At 48.1% G+C, this 18,609-nt stretch overlaps 1 protein-coding gene across 5 annotated transcripts in view; it reads right to left on the minus strand.

Annotated features, from left to right (window-relative positions):
* The window catches only part of RAI1 (retinoic acid induced 1), a 133,815-nt gene that overhangs the window by 44,984 nt on the left and 70,222 nt on the right, over positions 1-18,609 (minus strand). Inside the window, exons 1-2 of one of the 5 annotated variants that reach the window (XM_073361839.1) lie at positions 4,193-4,375; positions 3,371-3,456 (exon numbers count right to left, since the gene is read on the minus strand). The exons of 3 other annotated variants lie outside the window; for them this stretch is intronic. The gene's annotated coding sequence lies outside the window, so the exon portion shown is untranslated. Of the gene's footprint in view, positions 1-3,370; positions 3,457-4,192; positions 4,376-10,606; positions 10,630-18,609 lie in introns of those variants that run through there. One more of the 5 variants, XM_073361841.1, reaches the window with a different exon arrangement.

Here is an 18,609-nt window from a genome sequence, read left to right on the forward strand (position 1 = left end):
TGCAGGAGATCATCACCTGGAAAACGGGACTCTGACAGGTACATTTCCACCTGGATGGTGCACTGCAACCAGCCGTGAGTCAGCTGGAAATGCCTGGTGGCTCATTCGAACACGTATCCGTCTACAGTTAACGGGAGCTCCCTTGAGCATCCAAGGGCACAAAGTTGGCTTTACATGTTTGCATTCAACTTACTGGCAACGCCACATTACCGGTCATCACTGACAGCAACATTAAAGTCAAGTGAGAACTGACTTGCAGTCTTTGCCACTGCGTGCCACACCTGCAGAGGTCACCACCAGCAAGATGGCGAATGTGCAGCAGGTTCACATAAGCCAGCTTTTGGTCCTAATTTTCTGTCACGGTATCCAATTTTACATGCACAACTGGCTGCCCCTCCAGAAGTACTTATGGATTTGTTGGGACATTTATAAAGGGAGGTGGAGCACTTGGCCACTAAACAGGTGGGTGCAAATGTAGAATCTATATGCACAAAACAGGTACTCACCCAGTTTTCTGGATGCAATCAATTGCCTGAGCAAAATCAGAAGCTGGCTGAAAATTTGGCCCTGTTGTTTATTTACAGTTTATGAATTTGGACACAAGTGCAACTTCCAGGACTGTCTGGGAGCAAAACAGGCGCTGCTTTTGCTTTTTGCCCTTTCAGAAAGTGGCCCGACATTTTCAGCTATGAATAATATGTATGTCCTCAGCCCTCGGTTACTCTTACCTAATTGCGGTATTTGGAATTCCTGTGAGCACCAAGCTGAATATGTACCCACTGATGTCTCAATTAAGGATGGCATACTGCATACAGCACGATTTGCATATACACAGCCTATACAAGGTATAGTTTCCTTATAAAACTTCTTTGACAGATAAGGTATCTTGCCTTAATGAGGAGAATATTCTACAAAGATCCATTACTAATGGGCTTTAGTACGGTTAGGAACTGGAAGCAAACTCCGACCACAAATGATCAACCAAAACCAACTTTATTATTTGTCTGGTTCTCACCGATCTCTTGAATTCAATTAAAGATCTTGCCTCCACTCTATTTCCTTTTTGGTCATCCTGCGACTGTTTTTTTTTTTTTTTTTAGGATTTCTTGACATTCAGAGCTCACATATTACATTATCCTATTCCCTCCATTTCTCAACTGCATATTAATAGCACATTTTCTAGCTTCTCTTTATAACCATCTCAAGTATCATCCCTCCATTGTCTCAGAATCTGGCTTTCCAGCACAGGATCCCTCCCATTAGCTTTGTATCTGTTGTTGCATATTAACCTCTGCTGCATGCAGTTCACTACCGTACCCGCCGCGCCAAAGCTTCCATTCTCTCATGTCCCCCAAAGTCTCAGGTTCCCAGGTTCTCCTCCCTTCTTGTTTTGTTTTCTAGCTGAACAACAGACCCCATACTCAAGGCTTTATTTGGGAACCTTTTCGAGAATACACCGTGGTGTAAGCAGATTGCGGTCTTTGCAGGAAAAGTATTTCCAAGCCCCAAGGAGACTTTGAAACATAATGCTTTGTCAGTAAGGGTATGCAATTCCACCAAGTGGAACCGAAACCTCATGAGTAAACTCGAGAGGGACAATTCCATCAACACTCTAAACAGGACATCAGGCTACAAACATTACATCATCACAACAAACCCACCATGCGGTCACCCTCAAAAAGCCCAGCTCACACAGCAGCTGGTTCTTTGAATGTCCTGCTTTCATAGGAGCCCAACACTTCCCAGGACAGGGACTAATTGGCTGACTCTCTCCTCAGTGGGAACAGGAGTCAAGTGTATCTCCCATGGTCTCATGCTGGGGAGACAAACTAAGTAACTATAGCTGATGTCTCTAGCCCAAGAGGAGCATTCCTCTTGGATGGCTGATATCAGGGTGGTCTGCCAGTCTGAGCTATTTTGTAAGTCCTTCTCTCCATTAGGACTTCAGTGCCTAAAGCTTTCCACATGGAATCACAGGTGTTGAGGTCTTTAGGAGCATAACCCCCAAAGGGTCAATGGATCACTGTTGTAAGCCACTGCTCTCTGACAGAGAACACTGGCTGTAGACGCTACTGTAGCCTTAGGCCTGTGGAAGGGGCCGTTGAGCAGTTCCGCTACCACTCCATGAAATGTGTGTGTGGAAAATCCACAATCCCAACCGCACTGGGCCCTTTGCATCTAGCCAGCCAAGGTGCAGGAGGAGAGGATCTACTCTTACAGATGTAACATGTGTGAAAGTATGTGCATTCATGTCACATGTAGCATGTCTTTTCCAGCTCACTGCTATTACACAGCAATGCTGGTACAAACGGAAAGGACTGAGCATTGCCCCTGGGTGCCTTCCGCTCTGCTCTGCAAGCCAGAAACAGAGCAAGCTTTCCTCTTTTCTAGCCTCCAGCCCTTTCTTGCAGGCACTGTATATGTACAGCTGTCAGGTGGGTATTACAAAGGGAAAAGTGCAATGGGCTGGTGACGGATCAGATCATGCCAGACGCAGGTAAAACTGCTGCAGAGGTGAGAGCATTCCACCTGTTACCAAACACACACACGCTCCCCCCGGGCTTGAAGATACTTGACCCCACATCGGATCCTGAGCATATGGCGCTCCGGTAAACGGTATGTATTAGGTATCTATATATAGCTCTCTCTAGTCCCTGAGGGTACCTCTGTCTGCAGAGGGTGCCTCATTAGCCTTTCTGATTCAGGAGATTTGGTGATGCTAATTTACAGAGCTCAGTGTCTCTGCCCTAGACAACCTATAATACAAATATAGGTGCACGGAGTCCCAGGGCACTGTCAAAATGTATTAATAGAAAAAAATAAGCAACAAAAATAAACTACACAAAAGGCTACAGGCCTACTCAAGCAAAACTCCCAACTTCAATAGGGGTTTTGCCTGGGCATGGACTGAGTTACGGCTGAAGAATTTTGACCTAGTTCATTGAAATTACACACATTTTCCTTCCCTCCTTCCCCATCTCCACGTGACCTTAAGATGGAAAAGGCTGATGGTTACAGTCGGTCCATCCATGAGCAATTAGTTCCAGAAGCATGAGGTACTTTTCTCTCTACATGCAATTCTACGGTTAGGAATGTGGAGTCAGGTCAAAGTGAATGACTTGGGGGTGAAATCTTGCCCTGCTGATGGTGATGGGAGTCTTGCCCCTGTTTCTTGTTTTCACAGATAAACAGCTGTGTTCTGTATTGCTGCAGGTAACAGTGCTACCAAGAGATTCCAGGGGACATCCTGAATCAAGAGAGGAGCCCGAGCAGCTTCTTTGCCAAGCCCCAACAAGCGGCTGTCCCTAGCATTACAAGATTTGAAATTGCTGAGGCCTTGGGGGAATGGTCTAAGCAAAAGAAAGACTACCAGTCAGGAACTGCTCCGTTCTCGTTCCACGTCTGCTGGGCACCCTGTCTGTGGTCTTGAGCAAGTCACTGCCTCAGTTTACCCATCTGTAACAGGAAGATAACAATACTCGGTGGGCATTTAAGAGCTCTGCGCACACTGAAAATGGAGAGCCCATGTAAGAGCTAAATATGATGTTCCAGGCCAGGTTTAGTTCTGGTCGCCCCCAGAGGAAGGCAGCTTCCTTTCCCCTATTGAACCAGCCTGCTCTCCTTGGCCATACAGATAGGTCAGCCCAAAATACAGGGGTGCCTGAGAGGATACAGAATAAAAGAGAAAGTGTAGGGAATCCCAGAGAAGACACTTCCCCAAAAACCGTCCGGCTGTTTCTATCTGGGAGGTGTGATGTGGGCACAGGGGTGTGAGTCAGGAACTCCGGCATGCTAGGAACTCCGGCATCACTCCCTCGCTCTGTGCCTCAGTTTCCCCACAGGCAAAATGGAAAAGATAATACGTCCCTCCTGTGCGGGTTTCATGTCTATAAAGCACACTGAGACTCACTGATGGGAGGTGCTAGAGACATGTAATATCTTATCATGTGTTTAAAAAAAAACCCCATCAGTTACAGCGTCTGCTATACTGTGGGTGTAGAGCAAGCATCAGCTTTGGGAAACCGTGGGGAGGGGAGGCTTCTCCCGAACTGAGAAGGAGATTGATACGCCCCCCCCTCCCCCCCGAGAAATAAAATGATTGCTCCTTCCATGGGAACCTCTCTCTATCCATCCAAATACATGCATTAGCCCTGGCGCTTGCAGGGTGGCTGGAATGAATGCACGTACATACCTCTGCCTCAGCATGCGTGTTTGCTCTTCTCTTCCTCGGCTGTGATTGATTAAAGGATCAGGGACATCTGAGAATGGAGGCAGCCACAGCAGCAGCGGCTCCCTTTAGACTTGAAGAGCTTCCTTGCCTGCTGCTTGCTGCTGCCGTTGGCTGTCAGGCAGCTTTTAATCAAGGTTTGCTTATATCTGCAAAGGCCTTTCCCAGAGGGATGAAGGGGGGGGGGAGGAGGGGAAGAGTGCATTAACATGCCAGCCACCCTTCCTCCCCCTCTCCTTTGTTTATTGAGAGGGTCAGTGTTTGGAAATGCATAATAGGGATGGGGAAAGAGGTTGCCGTGAGGTGATGGGGGGAACTGGCTAGGGGAGAGGAGCATCTAGCTAAATAGTGGCATATCCCTGCTCTCTGCCCCCACTGAGCTTGGGGGATAAATAGGCTAGTTAGGGTATTGGACGGAAGGGTGACGTATTTATCTGATGAGGAAACAAGAGCCCAGATCCTGTTGGCCCTTACTCAGGGAATCAAACTACTCCTCCACTTCAATATGGGCTGTGCCTGATAGGGGAACTGAGGAAGGACCTAAAGGTTTGGCTCAGTGAGGGCTGGAAAAAGTCCAGATTGTGGTTACACCGTATGGAAGGAGCATGGTCTAGTGGTTAGAGCAGGGAGCTGGGACGCCTGGGTTCTAGTCCGATGACTTGCTGTGCGACGGTGGGCAAGACAGACTCTGGGCCTCGGTTTACCATCCTGTAGAATGAGAATAATGCTAGCTTGCCTTGAAGGGGCGCTGGTGAGAATCGAGACCGCGGGAAGAAAGGGCCTCTATTACAAAGCAGCAGTCTTACTCTATAGTTAGAGCTGGCAGCTCAGGACACCACAGAGGAAACGGGCCACAGAAGGCAAATTACTCTCCCGTTCAGACTCCTTAGGTGAGTAACCCTTAGCACCCCTCCATAGGCAGAGGGAGGGGCCTTTTCAAAGTGCTCAACAGGCTCTATCTAATTGGCGCTCCCAACCCCTGTTTACTGATGGGGAAATTGAGGCAGGGCTGTGCAGCAACATGCTCCAATTCCCAGAGGGAGTTAGTGGCAGAGCCAGGATAAGAACACAGACGCTCAGCCCTGCGCCCGCTCTCCATGGAGACACCTCAGACAGGTTGTTCCCAATAAAAGCAGGGGACTCAGGACTGCCATGTCTCTTTACACAGCATGGAAGCAACCTACTCAGGAACAAACCTGGGGGGGGGGGGGCAGCACGTTTTCCAGGAATGGCAGCGTGGTTGTGACCCCCCTGCCCTGGCAGGGAAGCCATTTCCAGCTGGAGGTCAATGGAGCGGGGTGCTCCCACCCAAGATAGGGCCCGCTAAGTCTAGTGGCATCATCACATGCTTGGGGGGGGGGGGCCCATTTAGAACAAGCCCTTGCAGTAAGTGCTGGGATCTAAGGCTAAACTGGCAGTGGGGAGATGGCAGAACACTGTCCGGATGGGAGGGGCACGAAGGCAGAATGCCACCTGCGGAAGGAACCATCTCATTGCTAACGTGAGTGGGCCCGTCGGTGCCGGAGTCTGTCCCCGGAGCTGGGCTGTGCAGGTTAGCACTGCTAGGGGCCAGTCTGCCACTTCGTGGAGCTGCTACGGCCTCCCCATGGGATTATTGTGGGACGTGGCACCCCCTCTGATCCCTCCTTCCATATAAGTGCAGAGCTGGGGCCCAGCCCAGGCCTTCTCCTTCCTCCAGCGCGGCTGTGAGGGAGGGCCAGACAGGGCTCTCTCACCTGAAGCTGTGAAGGGGGTTGGCAGACTCGCCGTTAATGCCGTGGGTTCTAGCTCCTCAAAAGGCTCACACGGAGCAGGGGAGCTGAACCCACATGGGTGATGGGGACAGGGTCTGCTGGTTCCACCTGGCCAGCAGAAGCTTCAAGGGCAGAGCAGCAGGGAGCAAACCAGGAGGCCCCTCGAAAGTCAGGAGCAGGTGAGCTGGGCTGGAAACAGGAGCATTTCCATGTGTGTGGCTCATCCATGTTTAGCCCTAACTGCAATCTCATTTCGCCCTCCCCGGCGAGGACTGGCATAAGGAGTGAGCTAGATCTCAGGGATGACAGAATGTGCCCGGCCAAATCTTTTCCTGGTGTAGCTCCTGACTGTGCTGTAGCTCCCCAAGGGATGACTTGGGCCCATTATCCCACATAATATCCTGCACCGTAAAAAGGATCCCTGTGCACCAGCTAAAACAACCACCTCACACCTCTTCTTCCTGATTCCCAGCCCTGGAGGCAGGCCCCAGATCACCCCGGACCCCTTCCCACCCTGTAATCCCAGGGCAAGCCATGCATCTTTCTACGGGTTGCCAATTCCCCTTCCCCATCTCACCAGCTATGAGCCCCTCCTCCCCTTTTGCCTCCGGCAGTGCCCAAAGCAGCATGGACTGGCATATTCATCAAGCCGTCTTAAGCTGCTCATTCTGAAGCAAGCCTCTGCCGTCTGCTCTGTGCCACCCCTTTCCACAGCAGCATCCCTCTCCGCCCCTCCCATGTCAGCTGCTGTAACTATGCAGCAGGCTGACGCCCGGGAGGCTCCTGGAATCAGGTAGCAAGGATGCGCTAAAACCAGCTTCTGCCTCTGTGGGTGGATTGTGTCAGAATCCATGATGCTCTCAGCAAGGAGCCAGGGAATCTGTCACTCCTCAGCCCACTCCTCTCTCTCTCTCACACACACACCCCCCACCCCAAACTCGCTGCTTTGGTTTCTTGCTATTTATCTGCGGATTTGGAAAGCTCCCGTCACATACACAGCCCCGGCTCGTGCTCGTTTTCTGCTTGCGCTTGCATTAATAACCCTCTGTGATTTATTTGTTGGGGAAATCCAGCATCACCTCCCTCTCAACTATCTGTTCCCTGGCTCTACACAGCCAATAACTCCCCTGCCTGGGAATTTATTCTCTTCCTTCTCGGCTTGTCTGGGGGACTGATCCTGCTGCTGCTGGCGTCAACGGGAGCAGGATCTGCCCCCGTAATTGTCTGGGGCTGGCACTGTTGCATATTCGCAACGGGCCAGAGCCTGCAAACATGGGCACGCAGGAATGGTCCTGACATAAGCGAGCCGTCCCGGGAGAGTCAGTGAATAAGGAATGCCGGCTCAGGCTCAAAGCACCACCCCCCTTTTTACCTCAGCCTGCAGCTCTGAGACCTTTGCCAGACGTCCATCCCACCCATCCAGGAATTTCACATGTAAATCACTGATAACCCCATTCCTGCAACAAGACAGCAACAAGGTTCCTCAGCCCCTGAGTTCAAACCTTTGACTTTATCTTCCATGACCCTCTAGGGTACTTTCTACGCTTCCTTTAACACACTGCACAACAGCAGTCTTAACTCTCTCTCTCTTTCACACACACACACACACACACACACACACACACACACACACACACACACCACGTGGTTCTTATTAATTCCTACTCATTTTGTTTTTTTAACTGCCAGGTCTGGAGCAACGGCTCGGCCCCCAAAGGGAACGTCTGTCAGCCTGCATCGCTCTCACCTCTGCTTCTCCGAGGCGCCCGCGGGCTGGCAGTGGGGCTGACAAAAACAACAGGACCGAAACCAAAGGAAGTCATGCACGGAAGCTAAAACAAGGGGGCAGATTAGCTGCTCATCCAGCCTGCTGCTTTCCCGGGCTTGCGTTTGAGACAGAAACGAACCCAAATAATCTGGGGACGAAGAAACTCCCCCCAAAGTGTTCAAATACCAAACCCGTGACCGAAACCTTCCAGCCCATTTCTTTTCTTCTGCCTGGTTTATCCTGACAAACGGCTCCAGAAGGGCAGGTTATCATCCACCCTACCCCACATGCCCAAATGAACACAGGAATTTTTCTCAGCTGCTCTTCTAGTGCATCACTTCAGTTCTCCATGTTGTCCTATTGCTTGGCTAATGACCTGCTAAAAGTATTATGCGAAAAATCCCACTCTTAGCCAGCCATTAAACTGGTTAGGACCAGCAGGTCATGCTTTATTGCCTTAATAACTGAGTTTATGAAAGGTCGCCTCATAACTGATAACATGCATAATTTTTGTAACTTAATTAATGCTGCTAATATAGTGAAGTCTCCATCAGTAGCTGTTGCAGCAGCTGTACCGTTTGCATACAGATCGCAGATTGTTAACGTTACCCAAACCAGATTGCAGCCTGCCTTTCTCACCAATGGAAGGCATACAAAACCTTGGCCTGACTCGAAACTGACCTAATCTCAGCACTTACAGCAAAGATGCCATGTAACTTCTCACTTCAGCTGCCCCCTTACCAACTGGTCCTTTCAAAAGGACCACGGGGCAATTTGGGTTTGGCAAGTGGCTTCTGTCTTTTTCTTTCATTCATGCAAGCAAACCTTCCAAATGTAAATCAAATCTCAGGGCCTGATTCTATCCTCCTTGTTCCTGCTAAGCAGTATCTTCCTCACAAGTGCCCCAATGAGTAATAACAGGACTTCTTGTGAGTAAGGTACTATTCCAACGTGAGTGTGGGTGTCAGAAGCAGGTCCTTTATGTTTGACACCTCTTGGGCCAAATACTGCCTTAAATCAGGAGTAACTCCACTGACTTCAGCAGAGTTTTAACCAGTGACTTCAAGAAGCATTTTGCCTGAGTAAGGACCGAGGGCCTGATTCTCCTCTTATACTGGTGTAAATGAGAAGTAATTCCATTAAGGCAATGAAATGTCATGGGTGCGCAAGTGACGTAAGAGGCAAATCAGGTCCTGAGTAAAAATGAGTAAGCCCAGAGCAAGGACTCTAGGGTTCAATCATATGCCTGACTAAGGGCTGCAGGATCTGGTCTCTAGTTTACTTTTAATTTCTCTTGGTTGCTCAATAAAATCAAGATCCTGGGGGCCAGATCCTCAGCTGGTGTAGATGGGTGTAGCTCTAGTGTAGTAAATGGAGCTATACTGGTTTACGCTACTGGGGGATCTCACTTGCTATCTTTCTCCTTAGTGCTTCACACTGGTAAGTACCAGAATGCATTTTTCTCATTTTAAAAAAAGAAATCAACTTTTCCTCATCAGCTCCTAGCGCCTGCACACCTGGAGACCTGGAACCCACGTTAGGAAGAGTCTGACTGCCGGAAGCTGGAACTGGACGACTGGGGATGGATCACTTGACAATTTCCCTGTTCTGTTCATTCCCTCCGAAGCATCTGGCATTGGCCACTGTCAGAGCCAGGATACTGGGCTAGCTGGACCATTGGTCTGACTCAGCATGGCCATTTTTACGTTCTGATGTTAATACGCTGGCAATTCTAGGCACTTTCCACTGAGCATGTAACTGTGGCCAGCCTTTGCAAAAGAACGTAAATAGAAAACCAGGTGCAACCAATGTGCAATTCACTGGTATGCAGCAATGGGCAAATATGGTGATCTGCAAATCTGAGGCACTACAGCAAGTACATCTAAGTCGGCAAGAGCTAGCTTCTTTAGCGCGTCTGCTTAGTTTTGCAAATTATTTCATGCTGGCTGAAAAAAGCCAATATGTCTGCTGCTACAGTTACACTGCAATAATTGTTCTGAGCCGGTTGTCACACTGTCAGAAAGGCACCAGCTACTGCGGAAAAACTCGGCTTGCTTTAAAGGCGTCTGTATTCCTTCGTAGCAAATTAAGTTTTCCAAGGAAGCTGGAGGAATCCTCAAGCCTTTTTGCTTTTGTTTTTTAAAAAGAGGTGCACAAGAATCTGTTATTGCACAATCGCCTCCGCTCCGAAACACCCGCACACACATGCGGAGTCGTCCCCCAGGGAGCAGAAGCTTTGCCCATATTCTATACAATGATCCTGCAGAACGAGGCTATGATCTTTCATCAATCATTGCCTGAGCAGTCATGCGCACACTCACACACGCCCACCAGAGTGTGCACATTGCAAGTACAAATTTTGCAGCCCTTTTTTTTCCAAAGGGACAAAGCCACCTGGTGTAATTTCCCTGGTTCTGGTGAGAAACGTAGTTAGAGATATGTATAGGCACCGGCGGTGGGGAAAGCAAATGAACCCAGATCCTCAAATTCAACTCAAAGGGTACCTGGGATTGGTTGATTGCTGCAGGCTTCTCATCGTACTGTCCAAAGTATTTTCTGTCTGAGCTACCGTATCTCCAATCACACACAGCATGCACTGTGCAAATCGGGGAGATGCAAAGGCTGCATATCAATCATAGCGAACGCTCACATGAATACCATTATCTGCTCCAAAGTTACAGCACCTCCTCCCATCGCTGATCCTCATTAGCAACATCATCTCCCCCACCCTGCTCTCTCCCCGCCTCCCCTCCATCACCCCTAAGTCACAAGCCACTTGCTCGCTTCTCAAGAAGCCTCGCAAAGAAGGTTGAGCGCTAGCGTTTAAGCAGAGTTAAATTGTGGCTCTGTACTTACACAGCTGACGTGGCCATCTAGGACTGCCGCTGGGGGAGGCAATTAGACAAGGCTGAGGCCCGCCCCGCGCTCCCCCAGTGTGGGAAGCGGAACCTCGCTGCGTAGGATTCCTAGCACCATCCTTGCTCACCTAGCGGGCTGAAAGCAGGATCCAGGTGCACAGTCTTTGAGAGTGCAGTGCGGTCTGCGTCGGCAAACAGGCGAGTTCCGTGACTCTCAAATGCCTGGGTTATCACTTTCCTCTAATAACCAATAAAAGGCACTAGCCTCAGAATAGAAATGGGAGTGCAAAGCAACAGCAAGAACAACACAACTTCTCTCTCGGAAAAAACCCCAACCCCAACAGCTATTTGCTCATTCCATCACCTCCCATGTATTGACGGGTGTCTGCGCGGAGATCCTTGCTCTCTATTCTGTTCTGTTTCGGTTCTGGCACCACTCTAATCACGCTGCTAGCTGAATGCCTGCTGTCTCGGGGTGTGCATGTCTGTGTATATTCCAAGGGGAAAGCTCAGCTTTAATAGCTGATCCAGGATCTTTCCTGTCAGGCGGCTAATTATTATAGCAAGAAGGAGTGAGAAAAAGAGAGAGGAAGACAAGGAACCTGGTTCTAATCTTACTTGCACTGGTTTTACAGCAGAGTAACTCTGTTGACACTAGGGGAGTTACTCCTGATTTACTCTGGTGTGAGAGAGATCAGGATCAGACCTACGGTTGGAGAGGAGGGAGAGAGCTGGTTCCCCATTTTAGAGAAGGAAAACGATTTCAGTCTAGGAGACTCCCCAATACTTGGGGAAACTTGGCACCCCTGACATCCCTCCATCTCTCCCATTCCCCTTTATTTGTTGATCTGTCTGCATCCATATATCCGCGAATACCAATTATGGTTTGGGAGAATGTATATCTGAGATGTGCAAACACAAAAGGCAGGAAATAAAAGTCATCTCTTACTGAAGAGGAGAGGTAACCATGACTACCTGGGACCTCATTTAAAACTGTGCCGGCCGCAGGCTAAGAGGCAACACTTCCTATTGTCATACGCATTTACGGAAAGCTTTGAAAATGCTAAACCCCTGGAAACCATCTGGGAAGTAAGAATAAAAATGAGAAAGAGGGAAAAAAGAGAAAAGAGATTGATTTCTGTTGGGTTCTTATTTCCCTACGCAGGAAAGCAAGCAAGCTTGAGGTTCAAATGAAAAACTTTGGAGGAAAACAGGAGCTGATCATTAGGTTTCTTCCCTCCATCCCCAAGGTGGGGAGGGACCAGGATAATACACATGTTCAGAAAAATAAGCTTATGCTAAAGAAGGGCTTGAGGGTTTAAGGTACTGGGAATAAATTCTCTGACAATTTAGCCCTCTTTTCCTGTTTGTGACGGGATCCTGATGGCCACAAATGCATTCATTGTTTGTATTTGCCAAATGGTTTCGATGAACAATTTTCCGCCTATGGGGTGGTTTGCAAACTGTTTGCTAGCTGTTATTCGTGGCGTCCGATTGGTCACCTTCATCACGTTGCATGGTTTCTGCTCCCCGATAGGATAACCGACAGTTTTGGAACAGGAGAATAACAAATGGCGAACAGTGAGTAATGACTACTCTTCTTCGCTCATGTGAATGGGGCATTCATACGAGATGAAACTCATTCCTGTGCAGAGGGCCTGCAGAGAGACCAGGCACGACTGAAGTCCTTCGGAAGCCCTCAAAATAGGCAGGGCCTCTAGACTGGGGTGAATTTCACCCAGGGAGAACAGCCCTTTCCCAAACTAATCCATCTGCATCAGTGCTCACAAACAGGTCCCTGATCCTGTGCGGTGCTGAGCTCTTTGGCCGCAAACAAGCAAAGCAATCATCATTGCTGCCAGCTCTTGTGATTTTATCACAAGTCTTGTGATACTTGATGGTTCTCCGATAGCCCCAGCTCCAGGAGCGCAGGGGACAAGGCAGAATCTTGGCTTTCATTTAAAACAATCAAACATACAAAAAACAAATAAAAGGTAAATTTCTAGCTCTCATGGCTGTGGAGTTAATGCTGGAAAACGTGAAGCCCAAAGGCTCAAAAACCAGAAGGCAAATAAAAGGACCTTGAAGTCTCTCTCTCTTTTTTTTTTTTATAAGCTTCTGATTTTTAAGGCAAATTCATTATTTTGGAAGCCTGGCTCATGATTTCTGCATGCTTCAGGCTGGCAGTACTGACATGTGTGTGCTTAAGTTTAAGCAGTGGCACTGAACTCAGTGGGACCACTCACTTGGAGTTAAACATGAGCTTAAGCGCTTTGCTGGATTCGGGTCCGAGTGCTCGGCACCTTGCAGGATTGAGCAGCTAGCAGGGGAAACAGAAAGGGGACCACAAACATGGGGAGAATAATTCATTCAGAATCTGAATGAATGTTCACGATCTGGCAGCGTTCGACCGGCTCTAGTTTAAAGTTTCCCATTGCCCGCAGGCTACAGACACAGTGCCTTGCTCTGTGCAGGGGAAAATCCACGGCAGTCTTCATTTATCCCCAGCCCCTACACTTCTACAGGCCTCAAGATACGGCACCCCTTATGGCCTCATCCAGCGCCCACTCAAGTGAATGGATGGACTCCCATTGGCTCCAATCGGCCTCAGCAAAACCTAGTGGGAAGAGCATTCACAGGTCTAAACGCCTTCTGCCATTTCTGATCCCAGACGGGACAATATCATCTAGTATCCGTTGGAAAGGAAGGAGCTCTGAGGACGGGCCCAGTGCTTCAGCACTGCTACGAGAATTTCCCCACAACTGTGTGCTCCCCCTTCTTCTAATATAACCTTGCTGTTCTTTTAAAACCTCAGGGAACTGCAGACCTCTTGAAAGTGAGCACAAGCAGACAGCAATCAGGTTTCTCCTACACAGCTCTGCTAATGGATCTTAGCACCCCAACACACACACACACAGACGCTTCTAGATTTTGGGAAGCCTTGGAGCAGACTAGCTACTGGGCCAAAGTTTGGGATGCTTTTGTGATCTGGATGAATGTCCCCTGGAAACAACAGACCTCATCCTCATTTACACTAATAACACTTTAGCGTAAATAAGAATCAGGCTCTAGTGAGAAATACCAAGTTTCCACGGATCCATGATAAGGGTTAAGAGGATGAACACAGAGTGGCCATATGTAGACTAGGAAAATACAGGAGATCTTTTTTAAAATGTTAGCTCACACCTTTAAACTAACGTATTTTAAATGCTAGTGGAGACAGGACAAGTTGTGTTTGAACACGTGTTAGCTGCTGCTGGGCGACCTTGAGGGGCGCCTAGGTCACCCATGACTTCTAATGTGTATTTACACATGACCTGCCCTGTCTACACATGGGTTTGCTAACATGTCTTTAAAAACAACCTCCTTTCCTAGTCTAGACAGACCTTGTGACACAACATGCACTGCCCCTCAGACATCTTACTTTCATAGATATTAAGGTCAGAAGGGATCATTATGATCATCTAGTCTGACCTCCTGCACAACGCAGGCCACAGAATTTCACCCACCACTCCTACAAAAAAAATAACCTCACACCTATATCTGTGCTACTGAAGTCCTCAAATCGTAGTTTAAAGACTTCAAGGAGCAGAGAATCCTCCAGCAAGTGAACCGTGCCCCATGCTACAGAGGAAGGCGAAAAACCTCCAGGGCCTCTTCCAATCTGCCCTGGAGGAAAATTCCTTCCCGACCCCAAATATGGCGATCAGCTAAACCCTGAGCACATGGGCAAGATTCATCAGCCAGATACTACAGAAAAACTTCAGGCAGTTATCAACTGACTGATTCACCTACTTTCCCACTTCGCTCTGACAGAAGAAACTCTCAGCTGTCACATAACAGGGATGCCATTCACCAACATCCTTAGGCCTAAACACAGTACAAAGTGCCCTGTGATCGAGGCTCTTGTATGCCAGGAACTGGGTTTTTAGCCAAGCCCGTGCACACAGTGAAACTTGCTAGTTTTCGTTGCCCAAGTGGGCATTTGTAGCGCCTGGCCTGGTAGTCAAAAATGTTCTTCCCTGAGGGTAACGGTCAGAATTTCCTGCTCCACCAAGCCTGAGTCCAGCCACTTCTCTCAGAGATGAATCTCCCGATCCAGTCACTAATGTAGATATTATTTTTTAAAAACTTCCTGCCTTTGTTCCCTTCATCTTTCTCAAAAATCGTTTGATGCGTGTGTCATTCATTGCCTTCCTGAAGAGTCCCGAGCTGGTCCTGTAGCTCGGCTGCATGGTTCAGGCCATGCTGTGAATGCTATGAGAGCAGGCTGCCTGGACTGGTTTCCTCTTTACCTGAAACAATCAGCGCACTGGTAGGGTTGTCACCTTGGAGAGGATAAACGAACAGATGTTTCTGTGAACCTGGAAAATACTGGAGGTGCCCAGAAGTCTCCATCCAGATAATAAAGATCACAGCACTGACCCTATTCCTTACAGTATTTTATATATTGTGTGTGAGACACAGATTTGCCTGTATACATGGAAATGTAATATCACACATGCAAAGAGGATATCAACATTAGCCTGTGTCAAGAGACACCAGATAGGAATAAAAGGAACAGTCCCTTAAAAATCTATAATGAGCCAACGTGGTCTAGTGTTTACTATAAAAACACGAAGGATAACATAGCTAGAGAAGTATAATCCTCATGCAGCCATTTATTCGCTGTTTGGCAACAAAGAAAATTATTGATCATCTTGTTTCAAAAACAACCTATGTGTAAAACTGGACAGGAAAGTGATTCCAATGGCCAGAGCAGGGAACCGGGGATCAGGACACCTGGGTTCTATTTGAGACTCTGCTACCAACTGGATGTGGGGAAAGACACTTTGATCGCTTCATGCCTCAGTTTCCCCAACCCATAGAATACTTACTGATCAGGGGACTGAGAGACCTAATCCACAGATATCAGCAAAATGCTCTAAGATGTGGGGTGAAAAGGGCTAGAGAGAATGGCAAAGCTCTTTGGGGCAAGGGCTGCATTTTTGTTCTGTGTCTGTACAGTGCCTAGCGCAGTGAGGCCCTGGTTCAGGACTGGGGCTCCTAGGCACTACTGCAATACAAATAAATAATAATAAATAGACACTCATTTAAAGAGAAGGAATGTCACCGAGAACCACCCGCTGCTTTTCAAGCGAGCTGTTTTGGTAACAAGGATAACAGAGAAGATGGGGGTCTTGGATTCTGGGTTGCTGGCTGCAGGGGTGGGCATGGCAGCAGAAGAGACTCAGAGATTCCAAGGCCAGAAGAGATCACTGTGATCATCTAGTCCAAACCTCCTGCATATCATAGGCCAGAGAGCGCCCTCAAAATAATTCCTAGAGCAGAGCTTTTACAGAAACATCCCATCTGGATTAAAACACGGTCAGTGATGAAGAATCCACCATGACCCTTGGTAAATTGTTCCAAGGGTTAATTACTCTCAGTGTTAATAATTTACGCCTTATTTCCTGTCTGAATTTGTCCATTTTCAGCTCCCAGCCATTGGCTCATGCGATACCTCTCTCTGCCAGATTGAAGAGCCCATTATCAAATATTTGTTCCCATGCAGGTACTTACAGATGGTAATCAAGTCACCCCTTAACATTCTCTGGTATCCGTTCCAATTTGCTTGGGATTGCACAAGGGAAAACCCCAAGAGAGCATACTTGCTAGTGAGAGGAGGATAAAGATACCTTGTAACTTCTTAGGGCACCAAGACGAAGGGCCATCTCTGTGACGGAGGTATAAATCCAGAGAAACCCATTGACTCCAGTGGATTTCCTTGTGGTTAGTCTGGTGTAACAGAGCAGAATTTAGCTCAAAGCATTTACTGAAGGAAGTTTAGATTTTTCTGCTGCCTAAACCTAGCTTCTGCCAACAGCAACCTTATTCTACCCAGGGGTCTATTACTGTCTTTTGAGGGGATGGTCTTGCAAGGTTTCAAACTGACTAGTCAACTTGCTTTTATCCCTTAGGTTGGCACCCCTTGGTCAGCCATCCCACCCACCCCACCCGCTTTGCTGAGGGTTTCCTGGAGAGATTTCACCTAGGACCACACAAACTGGATTCTTCCCCTCCAGGCAGGCACCCAAGACAGGAATTATGGTCTGTACAAAAGACAATGACAGTGAATCTTGTTACTGGCTTTTCAGCAAACGTAATTCCTTTTTATTAGAAAATTAAAGGGTATGAAAAGCTTTCCAAAGCTGAAGAGCTGAAATGTGCTTTCATAAAATATGCGGGGTCTGATCAAACGGATTAGCTTGTCTGCCTTTCTCCCCCCCCCCTTATTTTTATTCTAACAAAAAAGGTGATGCTTTTTGCCAAAATATTGACTCCTTGTTTGGCCAGCTAACACGTCACCACTCTGTTAAAAAGGAAACCGACCGCGACTAGAGAATGAGGAAGATAGCAAGGCAGAGTGGAAATTCTTTTATCTAGCAGCTTTAGGGTAAATGTTGGTCCACCTTAGCTCCCTGAATTTCTGCTCTGGGATAACTACACAGGTCGGATTTTTTAAGCTAAATAAAATTCCGAAGGAAAATTTACCCTCTTCATCTTGATAATCCAAGGTTTCAGGTGAAGGCTGACAACAGCTACTCCAAATCCAAGCAACAAGGAGGCAGGCAATTACAGAGAGAAAGATAGGTAAAGAGAGGCAATTACAGTGAGAAAGATCTAGATTACCCCCTAGCCATCTCACAAAAAGCAACTATTAATAACCTCCTAGGCAGTCCTCTCCCACAGAGAACTCCTTGATCCCCTCCCATTCCTTGGCAGAAATCACGAACAAGGGTCTCTCTCTTGTTAATGGGGCGACCCAGAGCTCTCTGGAGAATCTTTATATACAAAAGGTGATGAGTGCCTGGAAGCTGGAGTCATTAGAAACTGGGTAACTAAGGTAACCCGAGGAATCTAATTTTCTTTTCTTTAATGTTTTTCTCTCCTTTTTCCAATGGTCAGATTCACACTTCCAGGTTTGGAAGTTTAAAGATTTCTTCTTCCTCGCTCTCTTTGTTTGGGTGTCTGTGTAACTCCCATTAATAACACTGCCCTGCTTTTCTACAGGCTAATGGGAATGGCATGCAAGTGCTGTCCATGTGTCTGATAAGTGGATATTATAAACAGAAGATGGTGCATACGCAGTGCTCCAGTCTCTCACCTTTCAAGGGCAATACATTACTCACCATCCTTCCATAAACAACAACAACACTGGATCTTTTCCCCCCTCCCTTTCACAGGAACAGGCTAGTTTTGCCTAAACTTTGCTCTGTACATTTCCCCAAAGCAACCCAGGGACTGTAGTACAACCAATGCAGGACAAACACAATCACGGCACAGGGAGGGTTTAAACTGAATTGGTACTGACTGCAAACATCATGAACAAAAACACCATGAAAGGAAGGATCTTCATATTTGCTCGGATTCTAAAAATGCAGCTACTTGGCCTTCCTCCGCGCCTGCCACCCAGCAGTAACAAATTAAGCCTCACAAAATCCCGCCTGTTACAGATGGGGAAAGTGAGGCAGGACGAGGTGATGTGACTTCCCCAAGATCGTGACTGTGAGCTGATGGCGGAATCGGAGATTTGAACCCAGGAGTCCTGAGTCCTAGGCCCTCGTTCTAACCATTAGACAAGGATTACAGAGAAGCAGCTCATTTGGGGGAAGGGCTCGGAGCCAGTGTGACCAGAGAAAAGCGGGTACTGCATCTGCCCGCACGGGTGGGCTGTCGTAATGAGTGATGCCCCGGGCTCACGGGCAGGGTAGGGTGGAGGGTGAGGCTGCTCTCCCTTTGTCTGGACTGAAGGTGAGTGGGTCGGTCTGTGTGGTAAGCTGGCTGGCTGCCTGCCACCAGCGCCTGAGAAACAGCACTAGCTGCCGTGGCATGCATCCCAAAGACAGTCTGTAGGTCAAGCAGAGTCAATGACAATTTCCCTTCTGATGGAGGCTCTCCCGGACACTCCTTCTCCCCATCACTGCAATAAACAGGCCCCTGGCCTCTCCTCTCAGCCCC

This window comes from Lepidochelys kempii, chromosome 10 (genome assembly GCF_965140265.1).
Source record: "Lepidochelys kempii isolate rLepKem1 chromosome 10, rLepKem1.hap2, whole genome shotgun sequence".
In the NCBI taxonomy this organism is placed as follows: Eukaryota; Metazoa; Chordata; order Testudines; family Cheloniidae; genus Lepidochelys; species Lepidochelys kempii.